This window comes from Canis lupus, chromosome 14 (assembly GCF_003254725.2).
Source record: "Canis lupus dingo isolate Sandy chromosome 14, ASM325472v2, whole genome shotgun sequence".
NCBI classification, from domain to species: domain Eukaryota; kingdom Metazoa; phylum Chordata; class Mammalia; order Carnivora; family Canidae; genus Canis; species Canis lupus.
In genome coordinates this window covers 41,544,406-41,566,802 of record NC_064256.1, presented here as the reverse complement: position 1 = coordinate 41,566,802, position 22,397 = coordinate 41,544,406, and the positions used below count along the sequence as shown (strand labels likewise).

Here is a 22,397-nt window from a genome sequence, read left to right as displayed (position 1 = left end):
AAGTACTGAGAGTGTAGGTGACAGATATTCATTCTCTTGTCCTCTCTACCTCTTGTAGTTGGAGGCACAAGAGCTTCTGGCAAGAAATTAGAATGACAGAGGAGGGGGCATCTTAGAGAGTAGAGTGAAACTCATCCATCCACATACGTTGGGAAAATGGATAAAGATACCTAACATAGGGATCCCTGGGTGGCACAGCGGTTTGGCGCCTGCCTTTGGCCCAGGGCGCGATCCTGGAGACCCGGGATCGAATCCCACATCAGGCTCCCGGTGCATGGAGCCTGCTTCTCCCTCTGCCTATGTCTCTGCCTCTCTCTCTCTCTCTCTCTGTGACTATCATAAATAAAAATAGAAAAAAAAAAAAAAGATACCTAACATAACGACATAGTGGTTAAAGCATGGCCTGGGCCTGGGCTTGGATCCAGGTCCACATCTACTAACCCTGCAACTTGGAATCAGCTGTGGAAACTCTCCAGGCCTCATTTCCTGATCTATAAAATGGGGACAAACCTGTCTCTTCTTTACAAAGTAGTCATGGGAATTAAATGAGATGGCTTATAAAATGCTTTATCCTGTAATACACTGTATCTTTAAATCTTCCCTAAATACCAATGAAGCAGATACTATTGTACTCATTTTGCTAATGGGAAACTGAGGCTCAGAGACATTATGGATTCGCCCACAGTCACCCAGCAAGTGGGTGGAGGAAGCTAGGCATGGGCCCAATATTGCTCCAAAGTTGGTGCTCATCATCACTGCCCTAAGCACTCACTGGCCTGTATCACAAATTCCCAGAAAGGTAGGTCTAATGGACTCCAGACCATCTGAATCGGCCCCTCTTTAATAAGAGAGGAATAAAATTAAGGGCTGTCTAGTCATTAGGCCAAGCTAATCTAAACTAAACTCGAGGGTAGAACATATACAAGAAATCAGTTCTAAAAAAAAAAGAAAAAGAAATCAGTTCTATAGACTCTTTGCCCAGCGATTTTTTCCTCTGTTGGCTCATATCCCCACAAAGGAAGAGCAAAGAGTAAACTGAGAAAATGTTCAACTTAAGCTTACAAGACTACTGACTGGGATAAGGCAGAGAGGTAGAGGGGCAAAGAAGGAGCCAGCCAGACACTCTATTTATACAAAGCCTTGCAGCTTAGTATCTTAAAATGTTGGTAAAATGCAGTATAAAATCCAACCATTTTGAACTGCAAAAAAAGTTGAGATTTCTAAACCTGTTATTATTAACTGTTCATTAAGTATGTGTTAGCAAAAAACAACAGGGCTTAGCCAAACCAAACAACAATCAGCTTTTTCAAGTATAAACAAAAAACTAGCTCAAATTCCCAGTTGTTCTTCCCTGATTTCAACATCAAATACACATACTCAAAAACTCAAAAGAGTAAATTAAAATAAATGAGTTACTAAAGGCCTGCTTCTTTTCTGGCTTCAGAATTCACACAAATTAGGCCTATAGAGCATAAAGGTTTTGCTATTTAACTGGCCTCAATATTCAATTTGTATTTCTGTATTGGTCTGTGTATTTGAGAATGCTTTCTCTATTTTTATGAATTTAATACCATCCGGTTTAGATTGAATACCTGTAGAGGGCAGTATGCCATATTTATTTAATAGATAGATCCATAGAATCTCTACTAACGGTGGTGATAGTTGTCACCATCATCATCATCATCACCATCACCACCATTGTTCTTATCCGATTCCTGGGTGTCAGTCTTAGAGAAAATTTCTATTACAAAGTAGGAAATATGCATATATTTTTTTCTGAATATTAATTGTGTTCGTTTTTTTCTGACTTATTATTTTGTTTAAGCCCCAAAAGGCTCACCCACTTGCACACCACAAAACTCCTTTACTATGTGAGATGCTGGCATAAAATTCTTCCATTCAAAACATTTTAACACAAAATGCAAAAAGACCTATCACTAACAGAGAGCCACAGGCGGAGGAATCAAACAGAAAGAAAGTTCCTGACTGAGATATGTTTTCACTCACACTAGCCTGCGGTCAGAAACAAACACTCCCTGTAGAATCTGTTTCTTTAAGATTCTAAAAATAAATTGATCTGTAAGTGACTTTGCTGTAATACATACAGTGAGTCAGATCAAGGAATAAGAGCCATTTATAGAACGTGAACTAAGCACTGGCCTGAGACACCCATTTAACCCTCATCAGAGAAGAGGCATTTCAGATTGCGCAGAGTTTGATCTATAAAGCTATTCTGAAATATAAAGATTCTTTGATTATACTAGAATATAACCAGAGGCTACCATAAGGTCAGAACATCTGGTAGCAGGATGAGTAGTATGCACGGGTGCCAGTGTCCATCGATGAGCACACACTCGGACCTGTACTTACTACGGATCTATCCATCTTCATAAGCATGTAGGGAGCGACTATTTGGTGCAGAATCACAGGTGGTCATCCCATACATGCTCCTATAAAGAAGTAGTTAGGAGCATTTTGACTTGTACAATGGTTTAGAGTCAATCTATATAACTATAGATAAGTTATTTAATATCTTTGAGTCTCATTTTCATCTGTAAGATGGGGATATAGTCCTTACCCCAGGAGGTTGATGTGAGACTTTATAAGGTAATGCATATAAAGCACACCGTACACATAATAAAATGTTTAAAAGTGTCAGCTTCAATTCTGCTCTCTTCAGCCCTGGCAGTGATGGTATGGTATGGTTTCCCACTTCTTTGGGTACTTCTTGAATGCTAGAGCATGTCTTCAGTCTTGTAAATAGTTGCCTCGGGAGACATATCTGATGGCTACAGGTTAGTAGGAGTTTCTCACCCCTCCTGCACAGCTGATATAATGAACATCGTTAAGGGGTATGATTGGAGGGAAGAAGGGTGTGTGTGTGTGTGTGTGTGTGTGTGTGAGAGAGAGAGAGAGAGAGAGAAAGACAGAGAGAGAGACGAGAGAGAGAGAGAGAGAACATGAGAGGGAGAAAAGGGAAATGGGAGGAGAGGGGAGAGATAGGCAAAGAGGAAGGAAGACAGAATGTTTATGTATATAAGAATTCATGTCAGGGGAATCCTTGGGTGGCTCAGTGGTTTAGCTCCTGCCTTCGGCCCAGGGCATGATCCTGGAGTGCCGGGATTGAGTCCTGCATCAGGCTCCCTGCATGGAGCCTGCTTCTCCCTCTGCCTGTGTCTCTGCCTCTCTCTGTGTGTGTGTGTCTCTCCTGAATAAATAAATAAAATCTAAAAAAATATAAATAAATAAATAAATAAATAAATAAATACATAAATACATAAATACATAAATAAATAAATAAAGGATTCATGTAGGGACAAGGATTTGCCACCCTCTTCACCTGACTTTCACTCACAAGCAAACATGTCAACGTTGCCTGCACACAGATCTCAAACCTGGCACAGTGTAAAGAGCTGTACTGCAAGGACTATGACTTCATATCACAATGTTAATCACTGACCTCCGCCTTGGCAATAAGATCTGTTTTGGCCCTTGTACAATTAGAATCCACCCGAGACTTCCTAACCATCTACTTGATAGCAAATTGGCAGCAAATATTAGGAAACTGCACACTGGTGTTGGGATGAGTCTTTTCCATCGATATAGTTTATTTGGATTACAGGGTCTTCCTCAATTAAGACAATAAATCAGGCATTTTTCATTTTCTTTTCACCTCTGGATACATGTTGCCCTTAATTAAGTTGCAGTCAGAATTCATGCTGGTAGGATGACACCATCCTGTCTTTCAGGTGTGGTTTCAGGGTCACAAGGACACTTGCATCTGGAAGGTTGACTTCACAAGCACACCACAGACACATTCCGCTACTCAGGGGGGTGAGATCATGGTGCTGGCATGAATTTATCGCTCTTTTAAACGAATGGGGTTGAATTCAATCTACTGACCTTGATTGGGAGGCTAGTGATACAGGCTGTGTAAAACAAAACAAGACAAAATAAACAAGGGAAAAACCACAGCGCATGCAGCTACTTTGTTCAGAAGGTGACACTACTGAATTTGGTGCGTGAAGGTCTTGTCACATGGAAGTCTTGAAATAACTATGACCTAAGCATGGGGGTAGGAGATAACCCATTTAGAAATGAATGGACACATTCCATTGTAGCTGTATAGTGGTAAAATCTATTTTGGGGCAAAAGGAACATTGTAAATACTTTCCTTTGTTTGTAACTATCATAACACAAACTTTCTGGCTCTCAGCATTTTTCAGTAACCCTGCATTCCAGTAATAGTTTACACACCACCTGACCAGGCAAACATTATTCTACCCAAAAGGCAGGATTCCCTGTGACCCCTCTGAATCCCCTGGGATAGCCAAGCCTAGATTGGACCTCATGAATGGTCTGGGTCTGGGCATCCCTAGGGGTTTCTCCAGTCTCACTACACAATTCCAAGGCCACTCAGTTCTGGTGGCCCTCAGAAGATGCTGCCATATTAGGCACGGGGAAATGTTCATGTCATTCTGAAATTATTTTGGAAGTAGAGATTTAACATAACTTTTCCAATTAGCATTCAATTCCAAATTTGGGACTAAGTTTTGGTGGAATTTATTTCAGGGATTTCTTGTTGGTTTTGTGAAATGTTAATGCCAGCAAGCACTTCTTCATGTTCAATACCAACTGGATCATAGGCTGTTTTTCTTTTTTCATTTGATTCTCCCTTTGGTAACAGCATTTCTATGGCAGAGGGTATGACAATCTATACAGACATTTCCAAACTCTAAAGTGGTTATTATTGAATTCAGATCAATCTGACCTCCTTCCCCTTGATTACAATGGCCCTGGATGCCATTAAGAGGGTCAAACTGGAAGGAGCCTGGGGCCACGTATGGAAAAGTGAAAAGAATAGGCATTTTCTGATTATTTGATTCCTAGTGTCTCTACAAGGCCAAATACAAATTTTACCTAGAAATGTCATATACTATGAACAAATTTATCACTCAAGAATATTCTTTCCAGAGACAATGATGATCTTTCATTAGTCACCATGCCTGTGTGAAGATCTGGAGATAAAGTTCTCTTGTAGCTCTGTTCACTGAGACATTAGTTATAAATGGTATCACCTCTTCCAACTGGATTTTGTTATTGAAGAAATGAAAGGAATTCCTTACAATGCAGCTTTTCTCATCAGATGGCTCCCAAACAAAGACTTCAGCAAAGCAACATAGAGGGCTCTGGAACAGTTATTTTTGGCATTTCCAAAGAGTAGTTTCCTTCTATTTCTACTACCTCAATAACAGAGAATAAATCAGAAACTTGGCATTGACTACTCCACTAAGCTATTAATTTTTACGTCTTCTGCTGATTGGGTTCCAACTATATGTTTGATGGAGACAACTTTTATTTATTGTTTAAATCAAACAATAATTTAAGCCAACTCATCAGTTTAAGATATTATATCAAAATCTGTTTGCTATTGAGTAGGATTTAGTTTAATTTAAGATGGAGGATTCCCAGAGATCCAAGTTTGAAGTTTAATGAGAACATCCTATCCTACATGATATTGGAAGACCAACTATTTGGGGACTCACCTAGTAAGATACCAGGCTCCTGTTATTGATAAGTCTGCACAAAATAATTTATCATGTTAATGCCTTTGTCTTCCTATTTATTTCTTTTGTTTAACTTCTTATTTAAACATTATCAGAAGGTCAGTAGCCAATTCTGCATATAATTTAAAAATGTACTATTAGGCTTACATCATATCAGACTTAAGAACTGATCGATTCTGTGAGGATGATATGAATAGCTATATTGGAATATATTTTCTCCCTATTATTTAGAAGCAGGGTCAGACCTTCCCAATTTTCAGGACCATTTAAAAAATTTTTAAATTTTATTGTTGTAAGAACACTTTACATGAATTCTACCTTCTTAATACACTTTTAAGTGTACTATTATACTTTATTATACATTATTATATATTATTATTGCTCCTTATTATACAGTATTGTTGATTATAGGTACGGTGTATAGCAATTCTCTAGAGTTCATTCATCTCACTTAACTGACAGTTTATGCTCATTGATTAATAGCTCCCCATTTCACCTTTCCCCGAGCCTGTAGCAACCACCATCCACTCTTTAATTTCATGAATTTGACCATTTTAAATACCTCATATAAGTAGAATCAGCAGTTTTTGTCTTCCTGTGACTGGCTTGTTTCACTTAGCATATTTTCATGGCTAATAAGTATACAAAAAGGAATGTTCAATGTCATTAACCATCAGGGAAATCAGAACCAGAGAAGGTCAGAACCAGAATGAGATATGCCTCACACCTGTAATGATGGTTATTTTTTTTAAAAGATTTTATTTATTCATGAGAGAGAGAGGGAGAGAAAGGCAGAAACATAGGCAGAGGGAGAAGCAGGCTCCATGCAGGAAGCCTGATGCAGGACTTGATCCTGGGACTCTGGGATCATACCCTGAACCAAAGGCAGACACTCAATCGCTGAGCCACCCAGGCGACCCAACTAATGATGGTTATTGTCAAAACAAAAGACAACCAGACAAGTGTTAGCAAAATTGTGGAGAAACAGGAACCCCTGTACCTTCTTAGTGGGAATGCAAAATGTTGCAGCTACTACAGGAAATAGTATGAGGGGGCACCTAGGTGGCTCAGTTGATTAAGCATCTGACTCTTGATTTTGGCTGAGATCATGATCTCAGGGTCATGAGATGGAGCTCTGTGTCAGGTTGGGCTCTGCGCTCTGCGTAGAGCCTGCTTGAACTTCTTTCTCAATCTCCCTCAGCCCATCCCTGCCTGCCGCGTGCATTCTCTCTCTCTCTCTCTCTCTCTCTCTCTCTCTCAAATAAATAATCTTAAAAAAAATAGTATGAAGGTTCCTCAAAAGAAATAGAACTACCATGTGATTCAAGAATCCCACTTCTGGTTATTTATTCAAAAGATTGGAAATCAGGATCTCAAAGAGATATTAAGACTCTTATGTTCATTGTAGCACTATCCACAGTAGCAAGAATGTGGAAACAACCTAAATGCCCATTTATAGATGAATGGATAAAGAAAATGTATTATACAATGGAATACTATTCAACCTCAAAAAAGAGGCTAATTCCACAATATGCAACAACAGAGCCATGCTCTTTTCAGAAAAAATTAACAATATTTGAGCACTGACCATGCTTCAAATGTTTTATTTCATTTAACCCTTGTAAACACCTATAAAGTTAATTGATATATGTACTCATTTTTCAGGTAAGAAAACAAGGCTAAGTGCAACTCAATCACTTGCCTAAGGTCTCAGAGCAGTAGGTGGTAGAGCCAGCACTTGAGCCTACCTCTGCTGATTGTAGAGAAGTTCTGCTTGTCTCTGAAGCTTAATCTCCTCAAGTGCAAATCTTTTCAAATCTAAAGACATTGAAAAGGTAACTTATTCTGAATTTTCTAGAAAAATATATGAGAATATTGCAAAAATTGTTTCTCTTATCTATATAAATACATTCCTAGCCCACCCTTAAGGGATGAATTATTATGTCATCTTAAAAGTTATTTTTTTAGTATCTTTATTAAGTCAAGTCCATTTTATTATAATGATGGCTAAATTATGCAGAAGTTTACAAGCTGTTGTCAAATCTCATTTTTAAAAAAGTCTGTTGCATTGAGGCAGGAGGATGACCTCAGAAAAGTAGCCACTTGCTACAAACGCTAAAGGACAACAGTAACTCATTACATTTATACTATGTTCTACAGATAAGACTAATTCTTATAATTTTTTTACATGAGATAGGCAGAAGAGTCATTGGAGGCTCAAAGGGGCAAAATAACTAGCCCAACATCACACTTCTAGCCCGTGACCACAATCCAGGTTTTCTAGCACTGTGCTCAGTGCTGCTTTCCCAGGAGCCTGAGCTCACCACAAAACTTGGAAAAGCCCTCTGTCCCCAAGGTTTGCTTCACTGTCATTCTGGAAGAACAGAGGCAGATTTAGATGTGTGGTTTTTTTCACTGAAGAGGATGGTGTCCGTCCACTGTAGAATGACAGGAGAAAATAAACAGGCACCAAACAACTTTTTCCTTAATAGTTTTTTCAAAACCCACCCTGCTATAGTAGGCCAATAAGTGAGAAGGCATTTGTCCAGCAGAATCATTCACCATTGAGAAACATTCCCTTCGATACCCAGGCATCCGGTCAGCTGGGTGAATGGTCGATTTTGATAACCTCTCTCTTCCAGACCTAAGGAATTTAAGCCTGTAATAGGCCATCCAGTGCAACCTTGCAGCCATGCTGGCTGAATTCAAATCCTATTTCTACAATTTACTATCTGTAGGCTTTTAAACAAGTTCTATAACTTCTCTGTGCCTGTTTTCTAGAGGGGATCAACAATGGTCTACCTCATAGGACAATATAAGGGCTTCAAAGAGATCAATGTAAAGTGCTCAGGACAGGACTTGGCAATGTGCTCAATGAGAGCAGTTATTTTTATTATCTTAACAAATGAGCCCCTAGATGTATTTATCTATAAAGTGAAAATGAAAAACCATGTAACAAGAATCAAAATACATCCTGTCTTTGTAAATAATAAAACACTGTGCATATAGAGAATGAATGCATCATCTTGAAGAGAAAGTTGCAATGTCTGAGCTATACCTGCCTTCTGACTGCATCAAATAGAGAAAATCATTTATATTCTAATCTCTAGTCTGACCCCATTGGGAGCTTGCGATGCAGAAATCAAGGAGTTGGAGGTGTTGTCTAGCCAGCGTAGTGCTTACCCAACACCTGGTGTTCCTTCACTTCCCAGGGGAAGGCTCATGATGATAGTAGTTTGAGATGACATGCTAATATTGGGCAAGTTCAGTAGGAGTGCAGTTGATACAAATGAGGGGAAACTTGCATCTCCTCCTTTTTCTTCAGCATCAAGGTCTCACCCAGTGACATACACATGGACTCCAAGCTCTAATGTCTTCAAGGAAGACCAGATGCCAAGTGAGAAGAGTTGTTCTCCGCGCCCTTTCCTGGCGGCTTACTGCATGTGCCCTAACTGCCCCCTCCCTGCCAGCCTCCCTGGGTGAAGTTCTACTCAGTTTTTGAAGTTCAGCTTCAATGCTCCTCTCTTTTACTACACTTCCTCTCAATCCTCCCTCCAAAACTAATCTCTTCCTACTGTGTCCTCATAAAATTTTCATGTGTGCACCTTTAATGCAGTGCTGTCAAAGTTCGCCTTGTTTCATGATGGGTTGTGCAAGCCATTTCTGCCCTGCTGGTTTGTAAGGAACTGCTTCTTGTCACCCCTGTGTCACAGTGACACCTATACTGCATGCTACCCAAACAAGCCACTCAATAAATATTCATCAAGTGAATAAATAAATATTTGCTGGCAATAATGAAATTGAAGGAGAACTTCATGGCCTCCAAGAAAGGCTCTGAATTTTTTAAATGTAGCATTGCTCTTTTCTCCTCCTATCACTGTTAAGGTTGTTTCACAGCATTTTCTGTCAGGAACAGATCCTATTATGAAATTATTCGGTGCCAGGGAAGCAGCAGCACCTTCTATGATTAATGACTGGGTGTAACTGTGGTGAAGGGAAGCCCCTTATTTGCTCCAAGTTTCAAAGGTGAAGACTGTTGACTTGATCTTCATGCTGCTCCTGCCACAAGCCAAGCATGAGTCAAGTGGTGGATTTTGGAATTGTGTTTTCTGCTTTCCTTCCCCTGAGCATCCCCTCCACGTGGGCCACATCTACTACCCATGCTCCAGATGGGATATAAGGCACATCAATGGGAAATCAGAGTCCACATTTCTTATTTGGAACCTGGGACTGTGCTGTCACTAGACTTCATGCATGCTTCTAAATTGTATGCATTCAGTAACTGGGTAAAAGCAAAAGGTGTAGGAGTATCATGGATTGGATTTTTCCTCTACAGTTTGAGATTAACTTTATCATGTAAACAACTAATGAGAGTTCTCCAGATGTTCTTCTAAATTGCTTTTCCCTCTCAGGGATGTTATTAAATATCCCCTATGCTGGCTCTGCATAGCAAAGACACTTTCCATGGGGAAATTTCCAAATTTAGCTCTTAAGTACATGGAATCATTCTTTCCATGGGGGAAAAAATCCAAATTTGGCTCTCAAATACATGGAATCATTCTTATGGATGATTTTAGTAGACTTCCAAGAATCCCAGCATCCTTTCCTCAACTCCCTGAAATTCAGGCTAAAGCTTCAGGAATGGTACCTCAGGAGATCCCCAAAAGGTGTTTAATTTAAAGAATAAACAAACAAACAAGCAAATTAATGAATGGATACATCAGATTGTTAGAGATAACATTTTAGCTCTTCTTGGTCATTTGATTCCTAAATATCCTGGCACAGACTAGTATTTTGTTTATCCTAAATGAAAATCACAAAATGTTTCAGCTGGAAGAGACCTTAGTAGTAGACTCTTAATACACAATTTTTATTTATCTTTTACTTTTAAAAATTTTATTTATTTATTAGAGAGAGAGGGAAAGCATGTGCAAGGGAGGAAGAGCAGCAGAAGGCTAGGGAGACCAGCAGACTCCCCACTATGTGGGACTCAATTTCCACGACCCTGAGATCATGACCTGAGCCAAAATCAAGAGTTGGATGCTTAATGGAATGAGCTAGCCAGGTGCCCCTACACAATTTTTAAAAGTCATGGCCTGATTTGTTCAAATGCCACTAGGGGAAAAAAAAAACCTGCTTCTCTGATTGACACATAGGTAATGGCCTGGAGACCACCAGCTCTGAGGAATCAATTACAAAGTTTGTTCAACACTATACAGATCTCTGAGGTAGAACCAAGACTGCCAAGACACTGGCCTGCTGTTTTCTCCTACAGGATACTTCCCTTTATGAAGAATTGTTTCTGGGTACTTATTAGGTTAAAGGACATCTCTCTGATGCTAAAATGAGTGGGACACAAACTTTAAGAAGTTTTGAACTGGACTTCAGGGTGGCCACAGAGTTGTGAGTAGGTTCTCTTTATAGAAATATTCCAGCTAATAAATGAAAATAAATAAATAGAATTATACTTCACCAATTTGCAATCCCTAAAGAAATAACGGGTCCAAGAAGAACTGTCAATCACTGCCAACACCCCAAAAAGAGACAGAGGTTGATACCTCCTGACAGAAGCCCCATGCCACATTGCCCATGAATTACTATAGCCAAAAAAAAATTGAACTGGACTCTAAAGCAAGTCTAGAAAGCCAGTAAATACTTATAGGAAATACAAGAAACAGTGGAACTTATTAAACTGACACCATGAAAATGGAATCAACAATATTCAGATTGTGGGATCCCTGGGTGGCGCAGTGGTTTAGCGCCTGCCTTTGGCCCAGGGCGCGATCCTGGAGACCCGGGATCGAATCCCACGTCAGGCTCCCGGTGCATGGAGCCTGCTTCTCCCTCTGCCTGTGTCTCTGCCTCTCTCTCTCTCTGTGACTATCATAAATAAATAAAAATTTAAAAAAAAATTAAAAAAAAAAAATAAAAATAAAAAAAAAAACAATATTCAGATTGTACAAAGTCTATGGGCTCTTCAACAAATCAATTGCAAGGAAAATCAAGGTAAGGGGGTCATGGGTTTGTGATTTAGAAGTGTCTTGGAAGACATGTCACCAGTTTCAATGTATGGACTGAACAATTCTGATGAAAATAAAGGGCATTCTTACTCCAGGAAAACACCAAATGTTGAAGATACACAAGCACTCCTGGGACCCTGGAGTAGCAAGCAGTGGCAGTCTGGCCTAGACCCTGGAGCCTGAAGAAGCAAGGCCAAGCTGGATCACCAGGGCAAGGGCATGAAGATCAAATGTCCATAGGATATCTCTCTTCTCTTCTTGCCCATAAAAGAGTCCTAAATCACTCGCTTTTTCCTATGGATGTGCCTCGGGAGAAGGTTTGAAGATCATGCCCATGTAAGATCAGACATGCACTACCCAGTGAACCAAGATCAAGGCATTTGTCACCATCTGGGGCTATTACAATGGCCATGTTGGTCTGGGTGTTAAGTGCTCCAAGGAGGTAGCCACTGCTGTGCTTGGGGCCATCAGTTGGCGAAGCTCTCAGTTGTCCCTGTGTGATGAGGCTCCTAGGGGAATGAGACAAGGAAGTCCCTGCCAGCACCTGCCTCCACACTGGACACCTCATCTCACCCCCAGAGACACCAGTATGATCTCTGCCTCTGTGCTCCGGAAGCTGCTGCTAATGGCCAGTATGGAGGACTGTCAAACCTCAGCCAGGGGCTGCACTGACACCTTAGACAACTATGCCAAGGCGACCTTTGATGCCATATCCAAGACCTGCAGCTACCTCACCCCAGACTTCTAGAGAGAGACTGGGTCACCAAATCTCCCTATTAGGAGTTCAACTGACCTTTTCCTACAGAATCACACTGGAGTCTCCCTGCAGAGGCTCCAGACTGCAGCTGTGGCTACCACTGTAGTGTTTTTAATAAAGTGAATTAATTAAAAAAAGGTAAAGGGCAAACGTGCTATGAGACAATCAAGGAAATTTGAAAGGTATTTTAAAATATTAATAAACCATGGGTAACTTTTTAGGTAGAAAACAGTATTGTTTCTACTTTTCTTTAAAGAATACTCACTTTTGATTCTTACATGCTGCAATACTCAGGGAAGAAATGCTATGATACTTGAGCTATGCTTCAAACAACCTTGGGGCAGGCTGGAAATGGGTAGAAACACCAATGAAACATGACTGGTGGTGGGTGAGTCGAGAGCTGTTTCAGTCTGATGATAGATCTATGAGGTCATTACCTTCATCTTTGTATTTAAAACATGTTTGAAATTTTCCATAACAAAAAGATTTTAAAGGTGTTTTTCTCAGAATTATAACAAAAAAAAATAACAACAACAACAAAAAAAAACAGTTTTTGCTCAACTGTTAAAAGAAAAACAAATCTGAAAGGCAGGAAGGGATTTCACAGGAAGTTCAGAAACTCCCGGAAATGCAGGGGACCTTCATTATGAATGGGACATGAGGAATCTCTCAGAAGTGATAACAAGAATATCCAATATGTTTTGACTGAAGCTAGACTAGACCAGGACAGGGGTCCTGCTGGTGGTGAGGGTGATATCACAAGGGAAAAGTGTGGTTTCACAGACTTAGTCTCGGTTTCATTACATTAGAGGTAACAACAGCAGCCTAGCCTCGGTATGTTTTAGCTAACTCAAAACAGGACATTGGGAGACTATGTCTTTGGCAATATAATTAAAAGATCATTCCATAACCACAGAATCAAGACCTGAATGGAGGGCACCAGCGCCTGCCATCTGAATGAGCTTTAAAATACCATTGTCCTTAACCCCAAGATAGAGCATTCCTAAAGCAGATCTGAATGCTTCAGGCTGGCAAGAAGCCTCTCCAGATTGCAAGTTGCCCCTGAAAGGACACACTGGCTTGCACTTTAAAATGGTTATATCCAATACGAAGCCACCCCCAAGGCCATTTGTAAATTCCTGCTGGGGGGGGGGGTGTCATTTACTAAAATTGACATTTGACAACCTAAAGAAATAAACATCTCCACAAATGCCCAAGGTGCAGACACTCACTGGCAAGATTTTGTCCGAATGCCATGAAATCAAATATGTCATCAAATATGACAATTGCCTAAAGGGACCCAGGGCAGGTTAATGACCAGTAACCAATGGGTCAAATCAAAACACATGAAAGGATCCCAAAGCTTACCTCTGGCTCTGTCCTTCAAAAACCCAATCCAATGCAGCAATCATTTTTTCATTCAGTTCACATATAGTCAAAACAATCTTTTATTCTGGGAGTAGGGATGATGATTTGACACCTATGAGTCATAAGTGGCCCTTTGTGAAGGACCTCATGACAATGTGTTAGCTCACATTGAGGCCTCAGTGTGTATGACACTCTGTTCCCATCAGTCCCTCATCCTTGCTGCTTCTAGGGCAGGGTCGTAGGCCCTGGCTTAGTGAGCGTCCTCATTTTCAGACCCAATATATTACAACAAACCTTAAAAATACTTAGGCAGTCACACATTTGCAATGAGATTTTTTTTTTGAAAGGAAAACATATATTTTTATTTATTTGGCCAACATGCTCAAAATGTTGAAATAGTGGGCCTCCCACTATTTCATTATTGCTTTGCTAAGGCATAGAAGTGAAGACAGTTTCCTCTGTCACTCCAGCGAGCAGTTACACAGTGACCAATGAGGCTGCTCTGCAATGGATGTCTAATAAGATACGCTGGTCATTGAGGGTAATTCCAAATTCCTGTAGAGAAACAGTGGCTTCTTTTCCTATAATGATTGCTCTGGGGAATGAACTAAAATGGCCAAAATTTTCAATACATCTTTGAGAAGGGTTAAGCACAAAAATCCTGTTAAACAATAATGGGATTTGTGTCTGAAACATTACACTCTTTGAACATTTTTGAGAAAGTTACTCTCCTCTTTCCCCTCCGACTAATAACAATTCAACATTATTTAACATAATCCTACTGACAGGTAATTTCTGACACGAAATTTATTACTGGCTTGCCCTTTGAGGGCATGTTTCACTATTAACGTTTCCTTTTAAAAGCTATAGCATACATTAGATTCACATACAGAGTTTCCCCATGTTTTCCTTGGAAACCCCTACTTTCTGTGGTATTTTACATTGCCCCAGTCTGCTTTAACTCTGTATCCTTACACACACACACACACACACACACACTCCCCAAATGTCCAGATATACACTTAACATTGAAGCACTTTGTTCTACCATTATTAGGTTTACCTATAACTGAATAAGCAACATTAGTAGAGCATAAATTTAAATAAGTTTTTCCTGTACCTGAGCACGCAGTTGAGTGAGCTAGAATTTAACGTGATCATGCCTGGAAATAAGAGCTGCAGGTTGTGGATATTATCCATATACGGCCAGAAGGACCCTGCAAGCAGGTACCCTGATTGGTGCTCTAAGCCCTTCATGATGCAGGACATTTGAGACTTTTTGGAACACACTTTTGATTCTGACTCATTCAGAGAAATGATTTTTTATCTGGTGAGTCAGCATGAAGCAGGTATTTCCCTACCTGTGCTAACCATATAAGGGCATTGCTACCTGGAGGGTTAGGTCATCTGCCTCAGGAGGAAACACACACCATCTCTGCTTTTTCTGGAACTGCTTTACTGGCATCATGAGCTCATAGGCTGGAGTTGACTATGTGGTGTCCTTCCTTTGAAAGGGAGGCATTATCTAAATGGCTCACTGGCTGGCAAAACAGCTAGGGACAAGTGAAAGGAATATTCATTTGTTCATTCACAAATTATGTACTTATTCATTTGTTATTTCAAGGAGGTCAGATTTATTGAGCTATAGTTTACAGATAGCAAAAGTTATTCTTTTTAATACACAGTTCTATGAGCTTTGACAAATGAGACAGTCATGTAATACCACCACAATCCATATAGAACAGTTCCATCACCTCAAAAAGTTCTTTCAGCCCCTTTGTAATTAACCCCTCTCCCACCCACTATGTTTATTTTAAAATAATACTCCGATAATTTACAGCAATATGGTAGCAGGATTTACTGATGACAAGCCTCAGAGATCCTCAACAGCACCAGAAGATCAAGAACCTTTCAGGGAGACCTGTTGACTCACATATGCCCTCATGCATAACCTATGTCTGTAGAAAAACATACACAGGATAATACCAATAGGTAAATACTTAGCCCCCTAGCTTTTCCCATAAGTTTAAGAGGAAAAACCTCGGCTTCTCCCCTCCACCAAATGCTAACTGGGAAAAGCTGGAGCACACATACCCTCTCCTGACTTTGGCCCTTTCTTCTCTCCTCACATATATACATATTTGATTCTCTCTCTCTCTTCACATACACACACACACACACACACGAGAAACAGAGGCAACACAAAAATTGCCAAGACGGTCTGTCCTCCAGGGTCATCATGAAATCTCTAAGGCCCTGGCTGTACCCTCTAGGCCCAGAAGCCTGGGATGAAAATTCCCCATCCCAGAAGCTGGAACCCATCTGAGGTCCTTGCACATTAGGGAAGAGTGAAATCCCTAGGTTACTGGGCCATTAGCAGCTCAGCCATCCATTTTTCATTTGAAGGAACCTTTTTAAAGGTTGAATTCTTATCTTCGGGAGGCCCGTAAATGCAGTTCTTGTGTTTTCATTGGGTTTATTTAGCCTGGGGGATTTAGGTCCCTCTGTTGAGGTAGTAAATTTTCCCCTTTGTGTGAATGTATGTGGTTAATATACTTAAAAATCCATCAGGCAAGGCTAACAAAAATGCAGCCGCCTTTACACAGCAGTTTTTGGCAAGGATATAGTCACTCAGGATGGCTGTGCGGTGCTTATAATTGAATTGTGGTCACTAAGCCCAATGCTATCAACTTCTGTAAAAACCCAAAGCCAGATACTTCTGAGCACGCCTTTCACCACCTTCCCTCTGGCCCCTTCCTCTTGCTGCCAACTCCCCTCATTTACCCGGCTGGCAGAGTGGGACACAGAAAGGAACCCAAGACGAGCCACCAGCAGACACTGGTGCCGTGAGAGACTGAGTGTGGGACCTGAAAAGACAACTGAAGACCCAAGAGCATGACTTACACGCTCTCAAGGCCAGGGAAGGAGGCTCATGACAAGAAAAGGACAAAGGTCTACTAAGGCACCCTTGGAAGACTTCCAACTTTTGGTCAAGAACAAAGTTAACATTTAGCCATTCAAATCAACACTGCCTAACACTAAGGGCACAGATTCCAGGCCCCCCAAGGTCCCACTCAAAATGGCAACCTCAGACAATCTGTAGTCTGTTAGCTGACCTTTCCCCTCTTTCTCCTCTGACCTCATGTGCCCACCTCCCATTCATCTGCCTTCCTGGCACTTGTACCAGAGCCCAGTTGACCACAGGCTGGTGTGCATGATGGCTGTGGGCTTCAGCCAGCACACATGCTGACTTTGCAACTCAGCCATCGTTGTTGCCAGCAGGAGACCAAACTACCGCCCTAGTGCACCAAACTCAGTAAGCTGTGGCCCCAGCACCTGGCAGACAGGAAACAAAAGGAAAAAAACAACTCATTGAACAAAGTCATGGCAGGAGGAAAGGAAAAAATCCACTGCACGACTCTCCCTAACCTAAAGACAAAAGCATACAAAATCAAAATACAAGGTGATGGTTCTAAGAACTACCTTTTTCACTAGGCTAAGGAATAGTGAAATATTTCTAACCTCTCTCAGACACTGCATTTATTTAACAAATATTGCTCTAAATGGGCACGCGCTAAATATAACAATAGTACCTGAACTCCGTGTGTGCATAAGCTGATCCCATGTGCCCTGAAAAGGGTAGAGAAAGCACTTTAGAAGCAACCACTGTCTAAAGCAAATTTTGCTGAAAATGAGCTCCTGGAGCTGAGGAGCCTAACTCAGGTGAGGTCAGGGCTTAGAAATTAAACAAGACAGAGGCTATTAGCAGACCAGCACAAACAGCTTCAAAGCATAAGACATGCTGTACCATAGACCTAGAACCTAAAAAGAAAAAAAAATGAAGCTCTGTTGAAAATGCATGGGTCAGAAGAGCACACATCCTTCAAAAATTAAACATACAATTTACCACCTAGGAATGACCGTGTTTATTCACGTTACTGCTGCTTACCACTGACAGTGGTTGCATAATCACCTCAAGTCAACATTTTTTGAAAAATGGATGTGCAAAGCTATGTAAAGTCATACCTCTGAAATCCTGCTTTATTTTTTTAAGATTGATTGATTGATTGATTGATTGATTTATGATAGACATAGAGAGAGAGAGAGGCAGAGACACAGGCAGAGGGAAAAGCAGGCTCCATGCCGGGAGCCCAACATGGGACTCGATCCCGGGACTCCAGGGCCTGGGCCAAAGGCAGGTGCCAAACCGCTGAGCCACCCAGGGATCCCCTGGCATCCTGCTTTAGATAGTAAGCTCCAAGAGGAATTATCTGACTTTCTTATTATAACCACAAGTATAGCATGATATGTGCAAGTAGGTCACAGATTAGGAATCAACAGTGATGACTATTGTTATCGATTAATACTTAGGCCAAAAATTACAAAATCTCCCCTTTTAAATTAAGCTAATTTAAGAGGAAATGTGGAGATCCTGTTCTTCTCATATATGAACCAGGCAATACTTAAGCTTACATCTAACCAACAGTCCCTATCATTAACCTTTAGTGACCTATGGATTACTCATATATCAACACATGTCAAACCATCAAGTTGCCCCATTCCCTGAGAAATTTCAGAGCCTTAGTTTTAAGAAAAGTAGTAATGGCTTCTGAAGGACTGGACAATGAAATATGATTTTCTAAAATAGTTTCGGGGTCACTGATATAAGTCTTTACACCCAGGATTGTAGCATGTTCAATATGCTGTGCTGTGGGGAGGAAGTAAAGGCAGAGGCCAGGAAAGCAGTGAGGCTAGGATTGCTATAATATGAAGTTTTAGAGCAGCATCCTTAAATTCTAGCCTGGCTCTGACCATAGGCTAGTTAGCGGTTTCAATTATACCCTACTTCCCCCTTAATATCCCCCTCCAACCTCTGTTTTAAAAAATAAGATAAAAAATCACATTTATGTTATTGTCAAAAGGATCTTTCTGGCCTTTACCACTGAAGTCTTCTCTATCTATACTCCTCTACCCCTGACCACTATCAAAAAATCACAACCAAAAGAAAAGAGAAAAAAAACAGAAGATTATGACTCACATACACATACATAAGGGGAAAAAACAGTCCTTGTCCCACTTTGTCTTAAAGAGTGAGGAAAGACACAAAGCAAAATGCAGGGCAAAAGGACTTTGTGTGTGTGTGTGTGTGTGTACATGTGTATGAAGTCTGTATGGTACAAGAGGAAGCCATATAAGATCTCTCAATGCCCTAATGTCATGATTAATAAACAAAGCTCACAGCCAATGACATTACCCAGGAAATACCATGTCCTGTGCTGTTCAGTGTTTGTTTCAAAGGGCAAAGTCTGGAGAAAAACAAAGGAAGCCAGAGGGAGGAAGAGAAATTCAGTTTAACTGTACTGCTGTGAGCTCTAAAAGCAAGCCAAATCCCAAGTCTGGATTTTTTTTTTTTTTTTTTTTTTTTTTGTTAGGAGAATACCTTTTCAAGTATGCACATCATAAAGAAAAACCTATGGGCACTGGTCTTCTTTTGGGTAAGTCAGTGGTCTTTACCATTTCCTGGTTTTGCAAATAAAAAGGCATTAGGCCACTTCCTTTTCGATGCACCAGACTTCCAGACTTTCATCCTGCAAGTAACTCAGGGTTGTGTACTTCATTCAAACTTGGAGATCTTACCTAGTTTAAGATTTCCATTGAAATGGGTTTAATTTTCTCAAAAAGTAAATCCAGTCTCTTTCTAGGGATTGGCTCTTCCTGGTATTTTTCCTTCCCCTGGAAGTTCCTAGAAGGCCTCATATGCCTCCAGTTCATGTAGGTACACACTGTTTTGCTCCCACTCAAAGGACACCCTGTACAAGGTCTTTCCTCTTTCCTATTTCCCCTTACATTCAGTCCTATGCCCCCACACTTTACATGTCTAGGTTAGTTTTATCCTCAAACTACAATTTTGGGGGGTATCTTTTAACCACTTTTCATCTATTTTGGTCCTCTTACTCCCCAACCGCTACTCCTGCCTCCGGCAATCACCATAAAGAGAACGTATGTTCTCTGTATCTCTGAGTTTGGTTTTTCTTTCCAGATTTTACATTGATGTGAGAACACAAGGTATTTATCCTTCTCTGTCTGGCTTATTTCACTTATTTTACTCGCCCTTGAGATTCATTCATTTGTCACAAATGACAAGATTTCCTTCTTTGTTATGGCTGAATAATATTCCACTATGCATGTCTCTCTGTGTGTGTATCTTTATCCATTCATCCATTGATGGACACTTATGTCATTTCCATGCCTTGGCTATTGTAAATAATGTCACAATGAACATGAGGGTGCATATACCTTTTTGAAGCTCAGATATTTAAAATACTAGTCAAAGGGTTGTCATTTAGCTAGACTATCCCTAAAACGGGTCCATCAAGATAATCAGAAAATGGATCTGCAAGGCTATGAAAAGTTATACATTTGCTTTTATATTTGCTTCTAAAGTCTAGCTAGAGAAATCATAATCTAGTTTTTCAAAAGGATCATTAAATTTGTCACAAAATAAATCACTGTTTCTTACTACCATATATGAGTAACATAGGATGATATTCTCAAGACAGAAGAGAAAAATGAGCATATGGACTGTAAAAAGCCACGCTCCATCTAACAAAGTTCGCAAAGGCTTAAAAAGAACAGTTCTGATTAGGAACATTTTGTAGTGGAGAAGCCGGGGGCAAATGAATATGAGCCAACACTGCTTGTTGAGAACCCTTTTCCAAGGATGAGTAGCTATTCTCAGACAAAACCCAAGCAGGTACACTAAATGTGTCCTCCAGGAAGGTCATACAAAGGTATACAATTTGAATGAGAGGACATGGGGATAGCTTGTGAGGTAATTATTCACCCTTAGCAAGACAACAATGAAATTAATATATAAATAATATTTTTAAGTCAAAAAATTGTTTTACCCTCAGGCAAGGGATATCTTGAGGAATAAAATGTAAACACCTCTAATTAAGTTTCTACTTAATCCTGTTTTGTGAGATAAATTATATTTCAGTGGTATTGCATGGACATCTTAACCTTATAAAACATGAAAAGTAGTTATTGCTATCAAAATATTGTCCCAAAATATTGTCAAGTCCTTTGAACTAAAGACAAAATTAAAGAACAAGCAGGGAGTTGGTAGCAATGCTTTTCAAATTGCATTCTAATCACAATTTTTAAAAAACTAACTTTACTGAGATATAAATTATATATAATCAAATCCATTTCATTGTAAAAATTTATTTCAAATTTAATTTTTATTAAAGTGATTTACTTTAATTAAATGTAAATTTATTTAACATTTATTTCAAGTGTACAGTTGTTGAGTTTCAGCAGGCATCTATACTTGTTACCACCAACACAATCAAGATATGACATTTCTATCCCTACAAAAGTTCTCTCCTGCACTTTTCCTACCAGTTTACTCTAGGAAACTGACATGCTCTCTTTCTCTACAGAGTATCTTGCCTGTTCTAGAATTTCATAGAAGTAGAATCATACTGAATGCATTCTTCTGTGTCTGGCATTTCTAATCTCCATTTGCCAAACCCATCATTTTGCTCAAAGCCCTATGCCCCTCACTCCTGTGTCTCATGGTCAGGAAATCAGCTTTGACTCCGATAACAAGACCAGAGATGGACGGTTGCCACTTTTGAGAAAGTCGCTAAAATAGCAGGAAACAAGGAGCAGGAAGCAGCAAAGGTCAATTCCAGTTCATTTCCTTTTGGGGTATTAATTTTAGTACATTGTTTGGGATTCCCCAAAAAGATATTTTTAGAATAAGGGAATTCCAAGCATAATGGCCAAAAATAGAAAAAGAAGAAGACCCTTTGGATGCTCTTTCCCACACATGCCTTGAAGTATTTTATCTTTGACCAAGTAGATGCAAGATAAATGCTTGATGATGCAACCAGAGGTAGAGGTGGGTTTTCTTACAGTATCTAGAAGAATTTAGCCAAAATACAAAAGTACAAAGCAATTATGGATTACTTATTTCTGAATCAATCAATATTCTCTCCTAAAGTAGAATTTTTCTGGGTTTACAAATTAGAAATTTTCATTTGCCAACACTTAACACCAAACATGAATAATTCCTTTTCCTTATTAGGACCATGCAAGGGTATTTTGGGTTGTGTATAATATCCAGTTCTCTCTGGACCTGATACTCTTCTATATAAACCATCCCAGCATTAGAAGAATCCAAATTATCAAAATTATTAGGCTAGTCTTCCTCCTGATATCCTTCAAGACCTTCCTGTGTGACTCAACTTTTTTTTTTCTTTTGAGAAAAGGCATACATTTTTCTGTGTCCTAACTCTGTATATAAACATCAGCTCTTGGGTTCTGTGTTCCCTCAAGCTGCTCCCACAAAATGATTGGAAGAGAATATATTAATTCTTCCAGGGTCCTGGGGCATAATGCAAGTAATAAATCAATTTACATATTGATATTACAATTACATATGTTTGTAATATTACAATTACATGTTTGTCATTAAGAACCCCTCCACTTCAAACAAAATAACTTAAATCCCAGTGATAGGATTATTTTAATCAATGGTGTTGTAATAGATGAAAAAAACTAAGGCACAAAACTTAAAAAAACAACCAACATGATATATCTTGAGAAGAACTGCAGAGAGGGCTATACTCATGACTTTTATTATCTTCCTATTTTACTTTATTATTTATTTACTCAT

The 22,397-nt window shown here is 39.8% G+C and overlaps 1 protein-coding gene and 2 long non-coding RNA genes across 12 annotated transcripts in view; all 3 read right to left on the bottom strand.

Moving 5' to 3' along the window:
- LOC125752485 (uncharacterized) overlaps positions 1–14,967 on the bottom strand; it is a 33,696-nt gene extending 18,729 nt beyond the window's left edge. Inside the window, exon 1 of the long non-coding RNA XR_007402067.1 lies at positions 14,832–14,967. This is a non-coding gene — a long non-coding RNA (uncharacterized LOC125752485). The remainder of the gene's footprint in view (positions 1–14,831) is intronic.
- The window catches only part of CREB5 (cAMP responsive element binding protein 5), a 494,465-nt gene that overhangs the window by 194,018 nt on the left and 278,050 nt on the right, over positions 1–22,397 (bottom strand). The window lies entirely within an intron of this gene.
- Positions 3,188–13,974, bottom strand: LOC112670643 (uncharacterized). The gene is made up of 3 exons (XR_003143101.3): positions 13,713–13,974; positions 7,316–7,385; positions 3,188–3,929 (listed from the first exon to the last, which is right to left on the bottom strand). It is a non-coding gene; the product is annotated as an uncharacterized LOC112670643 (long non-coding RNA).